At 34.5% G+C, this 15,166-nt stretch overlaps 1 protein-coding gene across 8 annotated transcripts in view; it reads left to right on the forward strand.

Moving 5' to 3' along the window:
• SHLD2 (shieldin complex subunit 2) overlaps positions 1 to 15,166 on the forward strand; it is a 44,548-nt gene that overhangs the window by 9,298 nt on the left and 20,084 nt on the right. For 6 of the 8 annotated variants that reach the window (XM_072869426.1, XM_072869425.1, XM_072869431.1 and 3 more), the window contains exons 4-6: positions 13,539 to 13,635; positions 13,960 to 14,070; positions 14,649 to 14,820. The gene's annotated coding sequence lies outside the window, so the exon portion shown is untranslated. Of the gene's footprint in view, positions 1 to 12,952; positions 13,018 to 13,538; positions 13,636 to 13,959; positions 14,071 to 14,648; positions 14,821 to 15,166 lie in introns of all 8 variants that reach the window. The other 2 variants (XM_072869428.1, XM_072869427.1) reach the window with 2 other exon arrangements.

Genomic DNA, 15,166 nt, shown 5'->3' on the forward strand with positions numbered 1-15,166 from the left:
AGCCTCTGCACATCATTGGTAACAGATTTTCTGATTTCAGAAGGAGTGTTATTGCTGTCATCTGACTAAATGAGTTAAAATCGTCATGGAATTTGTAAAAGCTTATCTTGATTTCTTTTGTTTTGTCTTATCAGTTTTTCAGATAAGCTGGTGTTTGTCTTTAATTTAGTAAAGGAAAACTTAACTGGCAATCTAAATGTATGCTTTTTTAGATTGTTCACAGTTGTCATTAGAGATCAACTTTCTTGAACAGAGTGTATGCTATACGTTCATCTCGGGTTTAGAGTCTACATGAGCATTGTGGCAGTTACATAAATAAATGTAACATTGGGCTATATAAGCAGAAATTGAGCTTCTTCCTCATGTGACAAATACCTCATGAAAGTAATAGAGGAGAAGGAAGGAAAAAGAAGCCAGTCTCCTTCACTGTTCTGATCCCCCTGTATACTTTATGCCTCACCTACCAGTGAACCCGTACTTGTAGTGCAGGTCCATTAGTGTTACTTGGTTTTAGGTTTAATTTATTCTTGTTTATTACATGGCTAATTCAGTGAAGGTTATTTTAAGCCAAAGAAATTAATGGGCCTGTTAACTAAAAGAAAGAAGATATCTTATTTGGCAAAACATTGTACTCTCATCATCTTTTTTCTCCCAGAGTGTATGAGTCTTAAAGTCACATGAGAATATAGCGCCCTGCGTCAGGACTTAAATTTTAAAGTAATTCTTAACATTTTGAAAATTAAGGCTTAGTTGTGTACGTAGGTTCTGCACAATACATAAGGTAAGAGAAAACCTCTTTCAAATAGTGTAGGAGGTTCAAGAACTAAACAAAAAAAAGTAACACGGAGTGCCCTGTGTTAATACCATCGTTGAATCATTTGATTATTTTATGCTGGTGTAAGTCAACACCTGAGACCTCAAGTAAGGAATAAAAGCATTTGACTGGGGAGGACAATAAATCTTATACTGCAGGAAGAGAAAAAATTGCAGATATAGAAAAGGGATAACCAGAGATAACAGATGTTAAAATCTCAATAGGTAAGCTGAAAAGTTGAGGTGAAAAGGATAGTTTTGTGACTTATCAAAAAGGCAAAGGATTACATGCTGGGGAATGATAGTGCAATGTTTAAGGTATGAGTATGAAAGATTCGCACAGAGTGAGTTCTCCACTTGTTTCAGCTTTCTGTGTGAGCCAAAGTAAATTACTTAATCTTTCCTAGCCTCAGTTCCCATAAGAAAAACAGATGATAATTTATTCCCTACTTCTTAAAGGTATGGGGAGGACAAATACATTAAGTATCATTTGGAAATCAGCTAGTTATGCAAACTTGTATGGTCATCATATCTGAATATAGGTCAGAAATTACAGAGCATGGTCAATATTTATTCTCAATGAGAAACTCATGGAATTTGCTTTTCTAATAAACTGATACAGTTTTTCTTTCCTGTCAAACTTAGGTTTTCTCAAGAAATACAGGAAAGTCTTAGATTGTCTTCTAAGTGATAAGTTAAATACTTCTTGTCTTGAACGTTTACCCTTTGTTAGAGCATATTAAATTTACTCAGTTTTTTCCTTGTTAGGAACAGAAACAGTGAGCTCTAATGGAACTACAGTTCATTCATTTTATGCTGAAGATAATGAAAAATATAACTTATGTAGGATTTTCCAGGTTTTGTTTCATTAAAAGAATCCATAGAAATTAGTGTTGGAGAAATAAGCAGTTCTCTTAGAATAACAAATACGATCTGTAGCTGCCTCCATAAGCTACTTTAATGTGTCAGTTTGGATAAAAGGAGTGATTGTCAAATACATTACATATGTGTTTTTCCAGCAGATTTTATTTCAATTATTTCCACACCATGTTTAATGTGTCTGAAAAAAATCAGTCTTTCAGCAAGTCTTCATCCAGCAAATTGGATGATGACGGGTAAAGAGAAGGTAATATAACTTGACCTGTGACTATATTTGGTTATAAACATTTCTAAAATGACAAGTAAGGTGAAATTACTCAACAAACAAAGGAAATAGATACTGGAATTGGCATGAGTTCTTTGGGAATGTGCCAGTGTAGATATGATTGTGCCTTTTTGCTGAGAATGTCAGATCAACTTCTTTAAAGCAGTGTAATTTCTTGAGCTTTGTCTGCACTTGTTTTTTTCTATTTTGTTTTCCCATCCTAGATCATAAGAGAATATAAAATCTGGACATGAGATGGACCAAGGTGACTTTATCAGATCTTTAACTGCATGGACTGCTAATTCTAATTGACCTGTTGGGAGTACAGACATTGCAGTTTAGCTATTCCCCAGTCTTCTGTGTACAGCAGTGTAACCCCAGTGGACAGAGCTCTGACTTCTCAGGCATGAGACTTTCATTCCTACAGTACAATAATCAGTGAAGATCAAACCCCTTATTGCATCAATGCTTGTAAAGCACTACTAATCCTAAAGATCAATGACAAGCTTTCTTCCAGTAGTACTGCTCTTGCCATCTGGTTCTTGACTTGAGAAGTCAGTATTTGTGGAATACTGTGACTTGTGTATCCAGTCATGTAATGTGGAAAACCCTAGGCAGCTTTTAAATGGGAATAGCTTCAGTCCCCACTAAACTGTGTTTTGATTCATACAAGATGAGCAGTTGAATAGATCAAAATCCATTCTTTCAAAGTCTCAAGTAAGGTCTCCCTACCCCTTCCTAAAATACTAATGTTGTCTGCAAGAGAGATTTTCTTTTCTTGAAAGATAAGTTTGAGTCAAGACATTTTTTTATGGTCTTCCATTTTATGATGTTTACAGTCTTAAGAAGCTGGGCTCTGATTGGGGAGGAAAAAACTCTGCATCACACCACCATTCTATACAGCAGTACAGTACAAGTGGCTTTGCATTGCTCAGCAGTGGAGGATACTACTGAGGGACACACACTCTCTCCACTTTTACATGCCCACTGAAAATCTGAGATGCCCTCTAAACAGTGTGTTATTTCAGGGGTACTTGGAGAATGGTATCTGCATAACATAGCTTTCAGAATCAGGGCTTCAGACTTAAAAATTACCTGGATTTAAAATGTAAGTACTTGTATTCTAAACACTGGGTTTCCCAAGTTAAAGGGATAGGCATAGGTGAAGGGACTTGACAGCTGGTTCCCATTTGGGATTAGAATTTTAACTTCCTTGAGAACTAGTGGAGTAAAACTTATTTGTTTGCCAGACTGAGAAAGGAGCATCAAGTAACATCATAATGTATAAAAGAATTAAGGACTACACAGTATGATTACACAGTTCTTATTTTTTTTTATACATGATGATGTTACCTCTTCCCTCTTCTATATTTGCCTTTTTTTAATGAGCAATACAATTTAAACGAACACTGCTTTGGATGTTTTTCTTCCCAGCTTCATCAAATCAAGTACTTGCACTTGCTTATTTTGTGAAGATTAGAGCCTTCCATCCATACCCGATCACTTACTAATTTTTTCTCACTGTGATCTGACTATTCAGTTTTCTGCATGGTTTTTCTGTAGGCAGCTGCAGTTAGTAATATATTGTATAATATATTGCAATGTCATACAAGTTCCTGTTGAGAAAAGCTTTCAGTTAATGTTAATATTTTGGTTCTTGGTTGTCACTGAATAGCTTCTATTTAAGGAATGAATACTATCTTTATTTTTTTAATCTGATTTTCATACCATAAACTGAATCTCCATTTGTTGCTCTTTAGGTTTGTGCTGACAAACATGATAGCTTAGCAGTTTGTTTTTATGTAATTTTATTTTATCTCTTAGATTTTTCTTCTGCTCCAGTGTTTCATAACGGTTAATATGAAATGTTGCCATATTTCATTTAATGTTTGTTGTTATGAGATCACGGCTTCTAAACTGCTACTAATTTGGATGGTATATTAGTTTTAGCTGCAAGATAAAGCTTTATATATAGTGTAAACATCAGTATAACTCTTGCAATGAGATGTCAGGTAACTCGGAACATTAGCTAAGATAGAACAAACTGTACTGCTTTTTTATTTCCTTTCTCTCTGGTCAGTTGTAAAGGTTACTAATCTCTGGAGAAAGATAATAGGCCATATGTTTAATGTAATAGCTTTTTGGGTTTCTGCTTTATCTGCTAATTTTAAAATCTTTTAAAGTAAGTTCATATAAACAGGTCTTAATGTGAAATTTGTGGGAAGGACAAAACCAATGTGTATTTACTCATTACCTGTTATATGCTCAATACTACAAAAGCTGATTATTTATGTTCCATGTGCTTCCTAACACAAGCAAGTAAAATATGGAGTTACTCAAATCATTAGCTAAATGCATAGAATAGTTTGATATGGAATGGATAGCAAGTTCCCTGTATTTCTTCACCTCCCTGCATTAATCATAATTTTTTACCTCTAATTTTCCTCTTTCAGGTCTTTACAGAAGGTAAAATTCACCTGTGTGCACATGAAGCTGAAGTACCACAAGTCATACATAGTTGTAACTGTCTTTCTGTAAAAGTATGTCAGTTGACATAGCATAAGGGCAGGTTACAAAAGACTATTCAGAGCTACTTTAGTACTGAATTCGTTTGCATATTGGGGCATTAAACAGAACTCTTCTTAAAAAGATACATTTCTAACATTGACGCTGCCATTTCTGTTCCATATGAAAACATCCTACTGGTGCTTTTAAAAATATTTTTCTGAAGACTACTGTGATTTTAGCTTTGTATAGCAGCTCGCATGGTTGTGTGGATAACCTCTTTAGTTTCCATTCTTAACTCTTCATACTTGAGGAGCTTTGAAAATTACACAACTTAAAATTCATGGTTCCTTCACGTTTTTGTATTGTTGGTTTTGTCAACATAGTGTGGTGGGAGGAGTGATCATCTAGAGTACCAGCTTCTCTCTGAAGAACGGTGCTTTCTTCTAAGTGGGTTGCTGGTGTTTGTGAACATGTTAAGTCTGCATATACTTGGCTGGACTTTCTCCCAAAGCAGATGATGGAAGAGTTAGGGTGGGCAGAATATTCCCAGGTATTAAAATAGTGAGGGGGAAATAAATGATGTTGAAGACTTCTTAGATTAGCTGTGAGTCAGGCAGATAGGGCTGGTCTCAACCCCTTAGTGTAATACACCTCAAAAATGAGGACTATGTAGTACTGCAAGTAATAAAATAATTTGTATAAGTTACTGAATTAAAGGCAACTGAGTGAAGGTACACAGCAATAGTCATATTAGCATGGTACAGAAAATAATTGAGGTATTGCCTCTAACATAAAAACAGTGAAGAAAATGATGCATCTTTACTGAGAACATAGGTACAAGAAGGTTTTTATCAGTGGTTATGCTTCTATGCACTATGACTTAAAACAGTAGAGGGAGAGCCAAGATGACTTGTAACACCATACCTTGAGTTTTTTGATTTTGCTTGAGGTGTTTTCAGACAGCTGAATTACCATGGAAAAGGGTAGATATTTGTGCAGGCCATATAAATTAATGCTTCAAGCATTTTATTCACAGATTTTTTTCAAATGTGATTATTTCATTTAACTTTTATGGGCATAGTAGGATAGAAATTGTGATCTACAATTTTTTTGAAGTATAATAAATCAAATTATTTTGAATAACTAGTCTTAAGTGCATTGCTGCCTTAAAGTCTGAGAGAAAACTTACCTCTTTGAAATAGGTAAATTTGCATCTAAAAGGCACCTTTGGCTCAGTCAGCTGTGTTGATAGTTACTCAGTGTCACCTGTTCTCTGTTAAAGCTTAACCAGTTTGCTAAACTAACATCTATCTAAACCATTGAAATGTAAAGGCTTATGTATTAAAAAGCTAATGCTAATTTTCTTTATGTATCATATCTTAAGTTTTTGCTAGGTAAATGTAAAGGATTTAAACTTTCTTTCTGTTTCCAGAAGTTTTGCTGTAGTTTTCACTAACTTAAAATACTCTGAAATGTTTATCTTGATTTTTCTGCAGTGCTCTAGTAAATTAACAACTTTACTCCTTAGCCATAATACCTGTGGAAGAGCATTTGCTTGGCTGACATTCATACAGTTCCATAAAGAAGTTGGTAGGTATGCTGCTTCTGTAGCCACAATAAGGAGCAAGTGTGTCCAGTGAACCATCTGTGACCTTTGTAGCACTTATTCACTGTTGTATGGAGCCAGCTTGGCCCAAGTCTGAAGGTTGTATTTCCTTAAAGGAGCTTTATATCTTAAAAAATCTTAAACCTCTCAACTTCTAGACAGAAGAGCATATCTTTTTCAGTTGTTAAGGCTGAAGTGTATTCTTTGTGTATGTAGCATGTGCAATAGGAAGATCCTAAAATAACCTGGAATTTTCTTTGCATTTTCAAGAACAGAAATACTAGAGATTTGGATATAAAAGTCAGTACTGTCATGTAGTTAACATTTGTCAAGGGTTTTGTTTAAAATACAATGCTTAGATCAGAAGCTTGTCTTATGAACTTTCCTTTTGAGGTTTATAGAAACTGTGTGTGAACCCAGCTTTCATCTTCCTGAGATATGAAAGTATCACAGAGATCAGCTAATTTAGTATATCAGATTGCCAGTTACTTTGAACCTCACGAAAATACACTAATGATACCACATGAAGGATGTAGATGCATGCTACAGAAATAGAAAAAATGTGCAGAATGTGGCTCAGGGTGGGGAAAGAATAGAAGAGGTCTGGTGCCATAGGTTCAGTCCTGTCAAAAAGTACTTGCTGTTGCTTCTGTTTACAGGAAGGTTAAATATTTGCTCTCTGGAGAGATCCTGCATAAACAGTGAGGAGGTAAATTAACTCCTGATTGAGCTATTGGTCTAAAGAGGTCTTGTGGGCTTGTATGCCATCTGGCTGCTTCTGGAGCTGCTTGTGTAGTTTCTAGTTTTGCACAGCCCTGGAGCACATATTGATCTAGGGATGACTTGTGTGCTCCTAGTATGACTTCTTTGAGTGGATGACTGTTTTCTTTAGTTAAGACATCTAACTTGAATTGTTTAGTGATGCTGACAAATGAAAAAATACCCCACTTGCCTTAAATGCAAGAGGAAGTGCAGCTTTTGTTAAAGTCTACTGCTAACATATCCACTTGTGAAAGGCATTTGACTAACGCTAGTAGATTACTGATTTATCCCACCTAAGTAAACTTATGAATGATAACTTTTCAACACCCTGTCTCCCACAGTACCAAAGCACAGCACAGTCTTGCCTACCGGTGTTATCCAAAACACTGATGATACCCCATTTTTGTCTCTGAATGTGCAGTCAGCATCCAGTTTTTTGTTATAAAACCTCATCTTTTTTGAGTGAGGCTTTTGTAACGGTGAGAAAATACGTGGTGGCTTTGTGTTTGACATTTTTTTCTGCCATAGCGTAGAAGCCACATACAATATGGGGGAGTAGATTCTCTTTCCCAAGCTACTAAAACAACTGCAATTGAGAGAGCAGCCTTTGATTATGGCTATCTGTATGCTATAACCAGTTAATCACAGTGATGTGTATAATTGTTGTGGAAGATGGATTCCAATAACTTTCATAATGTGAAATACCAGGGTACCTGATTTGAGCCTAAATAAGAATCTTTTTTTTTTTGAGAAATAAACTGGATTTGTGCAGGAACATGTACTTGATTAATATTATAATGCCTTTTGCACAATATTACAGTGATGTTCTGGCATTTGTATTACTAAGTCAAGCTGAAAGGTATTTGCTGTTCTGGAAATAGATTTTACAGAAATCCATTAAATCAAAGCCCAGTGAATTGTTGCTCAGTTTAGAAAAAAGTTCTATTTTCCTGCTTGGTCAAAAAAATTAACCTTAAGAAAACAGAAAAGACTTTATCTTCCAATCCTAGTAAATCCAATCTACAGGCAATTAATCTGATGGAAATAGGGCTATTATGATAATGTTTCTTTGACCGATTGCCTCACTTTCATCTTAGGTTCTGTATTGTTTTATCAACCCCAGTTTGTCAGAAGGTTTAAGTCCTAAAATAGATTTTCATTGGTAATGGTACCTGTGGGTAGTTTTCTGCAAACTTAACCATTTTTCTAAAAAAAGCCACAATGATGTCATTCTAATATTGTGAGTTTTCTGAAGATGCTGAAACATCTGGAAGAATATCTTTCTTCACAGAAGGTATAGCAGTTTAGTTGTTTGAGTAGTTCTCAAAAATAAGGGTTTGGGGAATGAGTGTTCTTCAACAAAACATGCACAGAACTTTTGTGTATCTTTGACCTTTTACCTTTATCTTTCTTTCCTACTCAAAAGGTCATTGTTCTTCAGAACTTTTAACTTCTCTTGTTTGTAACAGCCCCTGTATGTTCATATCTCCTTAATTATGTGGTTTTATGTATTGCAAAACAAAAATCAATAAATAGCATTTACTTAAAAGGAGATCTCACAAGGCACAAAGGCAGTGAGGAAAGAATTATCAAGTTAATCACGTCAGTTTACTTCAGTTTTCAAACACAATGAAGACCATCTCAGTGGGTGAATTGAAACTGTATTATCAGTGTTCAGATTTTTGCATCGTTTGGTTCCAAAAATAATCCTTTTAAAGTAAAATGATTGATGAAACTGCTGAGTAGATGCCTCCATATGATCCAAACTTGTATTTACAGAAGAAATGTCTTTGTTTCAGATCAAGGAAAATATTTTCCTTTTAGGGCACACCTTTAGAAACCACAGGCCTTGATCCTGCAGGCAAGTAGGTACACATTAAACGTTAGCAATGCCATTTGATTGCTTGCCTTAGTTATTTATTTTAATAGTTCAGTAATAGTTATGAAGAACAACTTAGTGTTTCTGGCCTTTTATTCAGTATTTTGATTTAACTTTTGAAAAGTGTCAGACTGTATGGAACTTCTCAAAACACTGATTTTGGTTTAAATTATCAATCTCCCTGCTTGTGCTGCAGGAGTATTTAGGAAAGTTTCTATTGCAATGCCTAAATCATAGGTGTTTCATAATCAAAAAAACATTTTGTTACTGAAAGCACTGCAGATAAGGAAAAAAGTTTTGGATACATGTTGTTTTATGGCTATATGTTGCCAAATACAGCGTTTATGTATTTGTAAACCAGCTGTACCTGTCTTGAGGCCAAATGGCATTGTAGTCGTCTGGTAGTAGCCTGTGACAAGAACTAAATACTGACTGGATTAGTACTGCTGCTATTCACTATAAATAATAAGTACTAAAAAATTACTTTATGGTCAATAATTACATTCAGATAGCATTTAGAGGTAACTGTATACTAATTATTACAGGTACTGCTGTAGGCATATGAAAGGTTGTGATTTTCATAAATTTAGATATTGACTAGCAGGATTCTTGCTGTACCACCATGTCTGGTCAACAGCTGCCTCTGTGCACAGTATTCCAGAAACATTACTTTATTTTGTGAGCCAAATAACCATCTTGGAGTAAAATTACTTTTGGTTAAACAGGTCAGTTACAGGACTACAGTCTTTGCCCAAAACCTTCTATTAAAATTTAGATGAAGGGTATTTGGTGAATGTTACCATCACCAAACAAAGGATGACAAAAATAAGACCTGTAATTACCTGTAATTTTCTCAGTTGCCCATATGTACCTGTACTTTCTCCCACATGCATGTTCTCTTGACTTCTTGTTATGTTCCACTAGCCTAGTCTAAAGCAATCCACTTAAATCTCCTTGAGCTGCCATTCACTTACAGGTATAACCTTCTTTTAAGCCCATATGGTACATCCCTCACTCTTATGTAGAGTATAAGATTGCTTCAGCTATGAGTTGCTTAGCTTGATTTCTTCTGGCAGTTTTTATTTTCCTTTGGGTTCCTCTTAATACATATATTTGGACCAAGCTTCTTGTTGATTTGATGGATAGGTGCTGTTGCTGGTATATTGATTCACTTGCAGTGCCAGCATGAGTTGTTGGCATAAAGATCATCCCTCTCTTTTCTTGCACAAGTTGCAAGCAAACATGTAATGTGTTCATCACTTCATCCTGGAGTTGTTTCAGAATGTATGAAACTGTTACTACACTGCTTGCTGTTTCTTCAGTTTTGCAAGGTTATTGTACAGCTACAGTACCTGGCTTTTAAAAAGACAAAGTTGAATTTTGGAGGAAAATTTGAGCAGCATGGTAAAAGTGCTGGAAGTTTCCTGTGATGTAATCGGAATTCTGCATCCAGAGGTTTATTTCTATTTTTCCTTTGGTTGGCAAGTGTCTTAGATTTTCTACTCTACCATCATATGGGATGAACTGTCATTAAAAAACCCCAACCAAACAACCCTACAGCTTGAATTGAACTGAAAATAAATACTCTGAAGATGGCTATTAATAACTCAGTTTCTTCTGTTGTAAGGTCAGTGAAACAGTCCTTTAATTTTGTTTATCCTGCAGATAGAAGTGTAAAATCAAGTGTGCAAATGAGGGAGGGGAAAGCTCACAGTAGAAGTTAAAACTTCGAATTTAAAGAATATCCTACTTTATGTATTTGTTATCTACAGGGTCAGCTTTTCGGCAGGTAAAGGACAATATAATTGCTTTTTGCATATTGTAGGAATCAAGTTATTAACTACTTACAGGTTATGATGTTCATCATCAAGCTGTACCAAATCAAAGCTGCAAGTTAATATACTGGTTTTACCCCAAAAACTTCAGTGTTGGGGGTGTATGAGAATTCCAGAGGGAAAAAGGAGTGACACTTTTGCATTATATTGCTCTAATCCCTTGTCTTCTGATGCATTGCTGTCTGTTGTTTCTGTAATTTTATTTATAGCTTGAAGCTGTAACAGACATAAAGAAACTGTTACCCAGAGGTGGAATTAGTGTGGTTTACTTTCAGTGTATAAAGCTTAAGTAAAGACTTGATGAAGCTATATTTGGATGTAACTTTTAAAAACAGGGATTTAGGCATCTACCATTAATATTCAAGAGTGATAGGAAGCTGAAGCTGTGTCACCCTCTTTAAATTACTTTGGCCTAATGCTTAAGTGATTGTCATGGTGAGTGAATACTATTAATGAATACTGAAATATGCAATAAAAGTAATGAATACTTCTAAGGTATTTTAAGGGTAATTTAAAGCCATGTATGTAGCATCACACAACGTTCCTAGAGTATTTAACTATTGGAAGAGGATTTTTAAAGCTATTTTTAATTTTGTCCTATGTGTAGCAAATCACTAGAGATTAACAAACTGTTAATGACATAGTTGTTCATTTTAAAAACCTTTAAATTTAGAATTCCTGTCGTACTGTTTAGGATGGGGGAAATATACTATGTACCATAATGTATTTCTTGTAATAGGTATATTAAACTTTAGTTGCAGTGTCTTGCAAATGTAAAACTTGCTGATGTAGTTACTGTTTTTTAATAGATCATTGACCCGTCAATCAGACTCTGACCGCTTCAGAGATAAAAAGCTAGGCTTTCATTGGCTATTATGAATAGAGCACCTTTCCACAAATTAAGAAATGGTGTAATAATTAACAGGTATAATGGATATGTGCTTTCAGGTTTCAGTTATATCTTTTATGAGCTTTAGCTCCTGTTATCTTTGGTGTAGTTAACCTGCTGTCTACCCACAGATAATTTACTACAGTATAAAAATGGATTTGACTTATGGCAGTGGCATTTTGCTAATATGATTGATAGCTTTTTTGGTCATTTTTTAAGATCTGTAATAAGAGCTGTTCTTTCAGACTTTTTCTTTAAAACAAGGCACAGAACTTCACTAACAAAACTCATTAAATAAGTAATAATACTGTTCTAAAGAAGCATAGCAAAGATTCTTTAAACAGTTTTGTATACAGAGAATTTACCCAAACTTTAATTTTTTTCTGATTTACAGACTTAAATGATTATAAGTACTGATGATTCCTGGTACTGGGGTTTGGTGTCTTTGACCTAAAAAGTTGCTCGGAAATTGCCAAGGCAGATCATTCAATAGTGGACTCATTAGGTGAACCAGGAAGTAGGCAAAGGTCACTTGCCATTCCTAAGATCTAAATATCTTAAGAAAAATCAACATTTTGGGTTTTGAAAATATAAATGATATTTTAGTTGCAAAAATTCATTAAATAACATCAAGATTCAATTGCTTTGATGTAATATACTTGCACTGCAAAATATGAATCAAGAAAGAAAATCCTAAGTTTAGAGAAGTTACAGAACTAGAAAGTTAAGGAAAACTTTCTGAATTTGTGTATAACTTTTATTAATCTTTAAACGTGACAAAAACCAGAAGAGAAGTGATAGTTAAAATGAGAGGCTGATAAAGTACTATATAACTGGAAGTTTACCAAGGTATAGAAGTTATTTTTGTTTTGAAAAGTGTTTTCCTATTAAAGTATGGTTGGCATCTTAATTAGTGCTATTAATCTGATTTCACATGTCTTATATGCAATACTGTTTCAGGTGTGTTCTTATATACCAGATATTTATTCAGAACACATTTATATAGAGGCTTACATCTTTAGTAAACTCATTTTTGTACTAGAAGTTGGCATAGCCATCATCCTATTGTAAATTCAATTTAATCTATTTCAGGGAAATTCAGCTGCTTAATGACATCAATTGCCCCTGTATGTATACAATAGTAGATCTTGGCAACGTTCAGTTTATTTTGTGACCAGTAGCTGACAGATTTTTGTCATTGGTGGGGTTTTAGTGCTGTAGTAAATAAGTCACCATTTATTATTCATACGTTTTTATTATGTCAGTGCTACCTAGGTATAAGGTGTGCCTTATAAAAGCAAATACTCAGGTACTTGTCTAAAAAAAGTGTTTTCAAAGTACTCCTTAATATGAGTCACAGATCTTAATGTGTATTTATAAATATAGATGTAAAAAGATGAGTTGTTCTGGAAGAAAATGCAGAAAATTTTCACTTATATTTGGCAGTGTCATGCCTGCTGTAACTTGAGTCCAAAATACTGCAGTTGCAAGAGGAATTAGCTTTTTTTTTTTTTAGAGTATACCGTGAGACTGTGCCAAGATCTTCCAGGTCCACAAAATGAAATCCTCAAGGAAAAAAAGGTGGAAGAGGCACAGTAGTTGTCTTTTTCTTTCCTATTTACAATATCTCAATACATGTCCAAGTAGGTAGTTACCTTCATAGAAGATGAGGGGTAGCAGGATGTGGTTTATGCATTTCTGGTCTAAGAGTGGCTTACATTGAGACTCTGGAATGCAACCTTCCCTGTTCCTAACCTCATCCTTCATAAACCTTCCAGTTATTTGTTCCTTTATTTTTAATAGTCTGTTCTTTCATTAATTGTCTCATGCTGTGATGTACCCTTACTTCCTTAACCATGTGTGTGTGTATATATATATATATATATATATATAAAAACCTACTTTTTTGCTATATTCTAATCCTCACACACATACTACTTAATATTGTAGTGCAAGCAAAACTGCTTAAAGCAAACCACAAAAGTAATTAATCCATAACAAATGAAAATCATTAAACATAATTCTGCTGTAATCTTTATCTTCACATTTCTTCTTTTTTCTTCTTATTTAAATCTAAACTAAAACTTTTGTTTTGCTACAAGGATCTTATCTTAATGTAAGAAGAATTCATCCAGTTGAATCTCAAGGATAAAAATAAAAATAATAAATAGATTTTATGAAGACCACAAGTATGCCAAGGTAACAGCTTTGTCTAATTCAGACTGCATAAAGAGTTTGTGTGTATATATATATTTTTTTTATATATATACACACTGAGAAGAAAGTTTGGGGCTATTGGGATGCGTTTAGATTTACATTTTGTTGTTTTCATAGATGAGTAAAGCTTTTCATTAAAAATAAGATATTAGTGCTTGGGAATTAAAAACAAAGCTAGTTTCTGTGGTTTTAATATGGGGAGTGGACAGAATTACAAACAAAAAATGCCATGCTTGAATATGATTCTTCAGTGATATTTTTCCTTCAGTGTTAACTGATTCATTCATTGTTCAACCCCGATTATAGGAAGAATACATTTGAAATATGATACGGGATATCTCTGGAAGTAGAGTGAAAAACAACTGCATTTCTAGCATCTTAAACTTACTTTTATACTGAACTTCAAGTATTGAAAAGGTATGTTTAGCCTATGAAATATATAGTTATCTAAAAGCTTTCCTTTGTTACTGTTTTCTGGTTTTAAGCTATAAAGTGCAAAAACTTGCTCTAGTACAGTATGTGAAGCCCTGCATTATACTTACATGAAGTAGTCTAGGACACTTGACAGTTTTTTAATTTTAATTTTGAGTACTTTACACTATGGCATCTTAAGCACCAACTTTTCTATGAATACAAAATCTCTGAAAGGTCTTGCAACTCCAGGTTGTAAGCTGGCCTCTAAACGTGCTGCTCTAATGATCTCATCTATTTAGCAACAAAATTGCCCTTCCAGTGTCCTAGAACTCATCGAGAACTGAACTATTCAATGGGCTCATTTACAGTGTAGTTGAATCTCAGTTTTTCCTTATAAGAAAACTTAGAAGAACTGTTTGTTATAAGCTTACTCTGAGGGTATAGAAAGCAGGTGAGCAAATTATTTTGTCCTGAACATATTTTAGTTCACTTAAATTAAGATTTCTATCTCCCTGAAACTTGATGCACAAATGCTTGAGAATTTTTGCAGAATTAGGAAAAGCCTCTGAAATCTCTTCCAGGTTAAAGACATGTAACAAGACAGTAACACTGGAATAAGATGGTATCTTAGACCTGTGACAGGTCAGTATTCAGCCCTTGTAGAAGGTGGTGAAGATTGAGTGAAAGAGCTGCTCACTGTACCAAAGCCCAGTTTGGAAATGACTGATTATTTCATTAGTCTCTGCACGGCATGTGAGTTCTTTAGAAATGGCCTGGACTTGTGTCAGAGTTCTGCTGTTCAGCCTCTTTTGTACTATAGCACACGTGGAAGAAATCTTTTGTAATTCATTTGAATCTTCTATTCACTTGAACCTCCTTATTAAAAGACATTTATATTGTTATACTATAAAGTACCTAATTAAGAAAGCTACCCATCTGTAATGATTGTAACCAAGGTAATAACAAATGAAAAAAGCTACGAGTAGACTTGCACATTTTGAAATTGAAGAAGTTATTTAATCTCATCAGTTAGGTTACATTTCTAAAGTCCATTTGAAGTAGTGCTAACACTTTCTGTTTGTCATAGGGGATCTGTTAC

This window comes from Ciconia boyciana, chromosome 8 (assembly GCF_034638445.1).
Source record: "Ciconia boyciana chromosome 8, ASM3463844v1, whole genome shotgun sequence".
NCBI classification, from domain to species: domain Eukaryota; kingdom Metazoa; phylum Chordata; class Aves; order Ciconiiformes; family Ciconiidae; genus Ciconia; species Ciconia boyciana.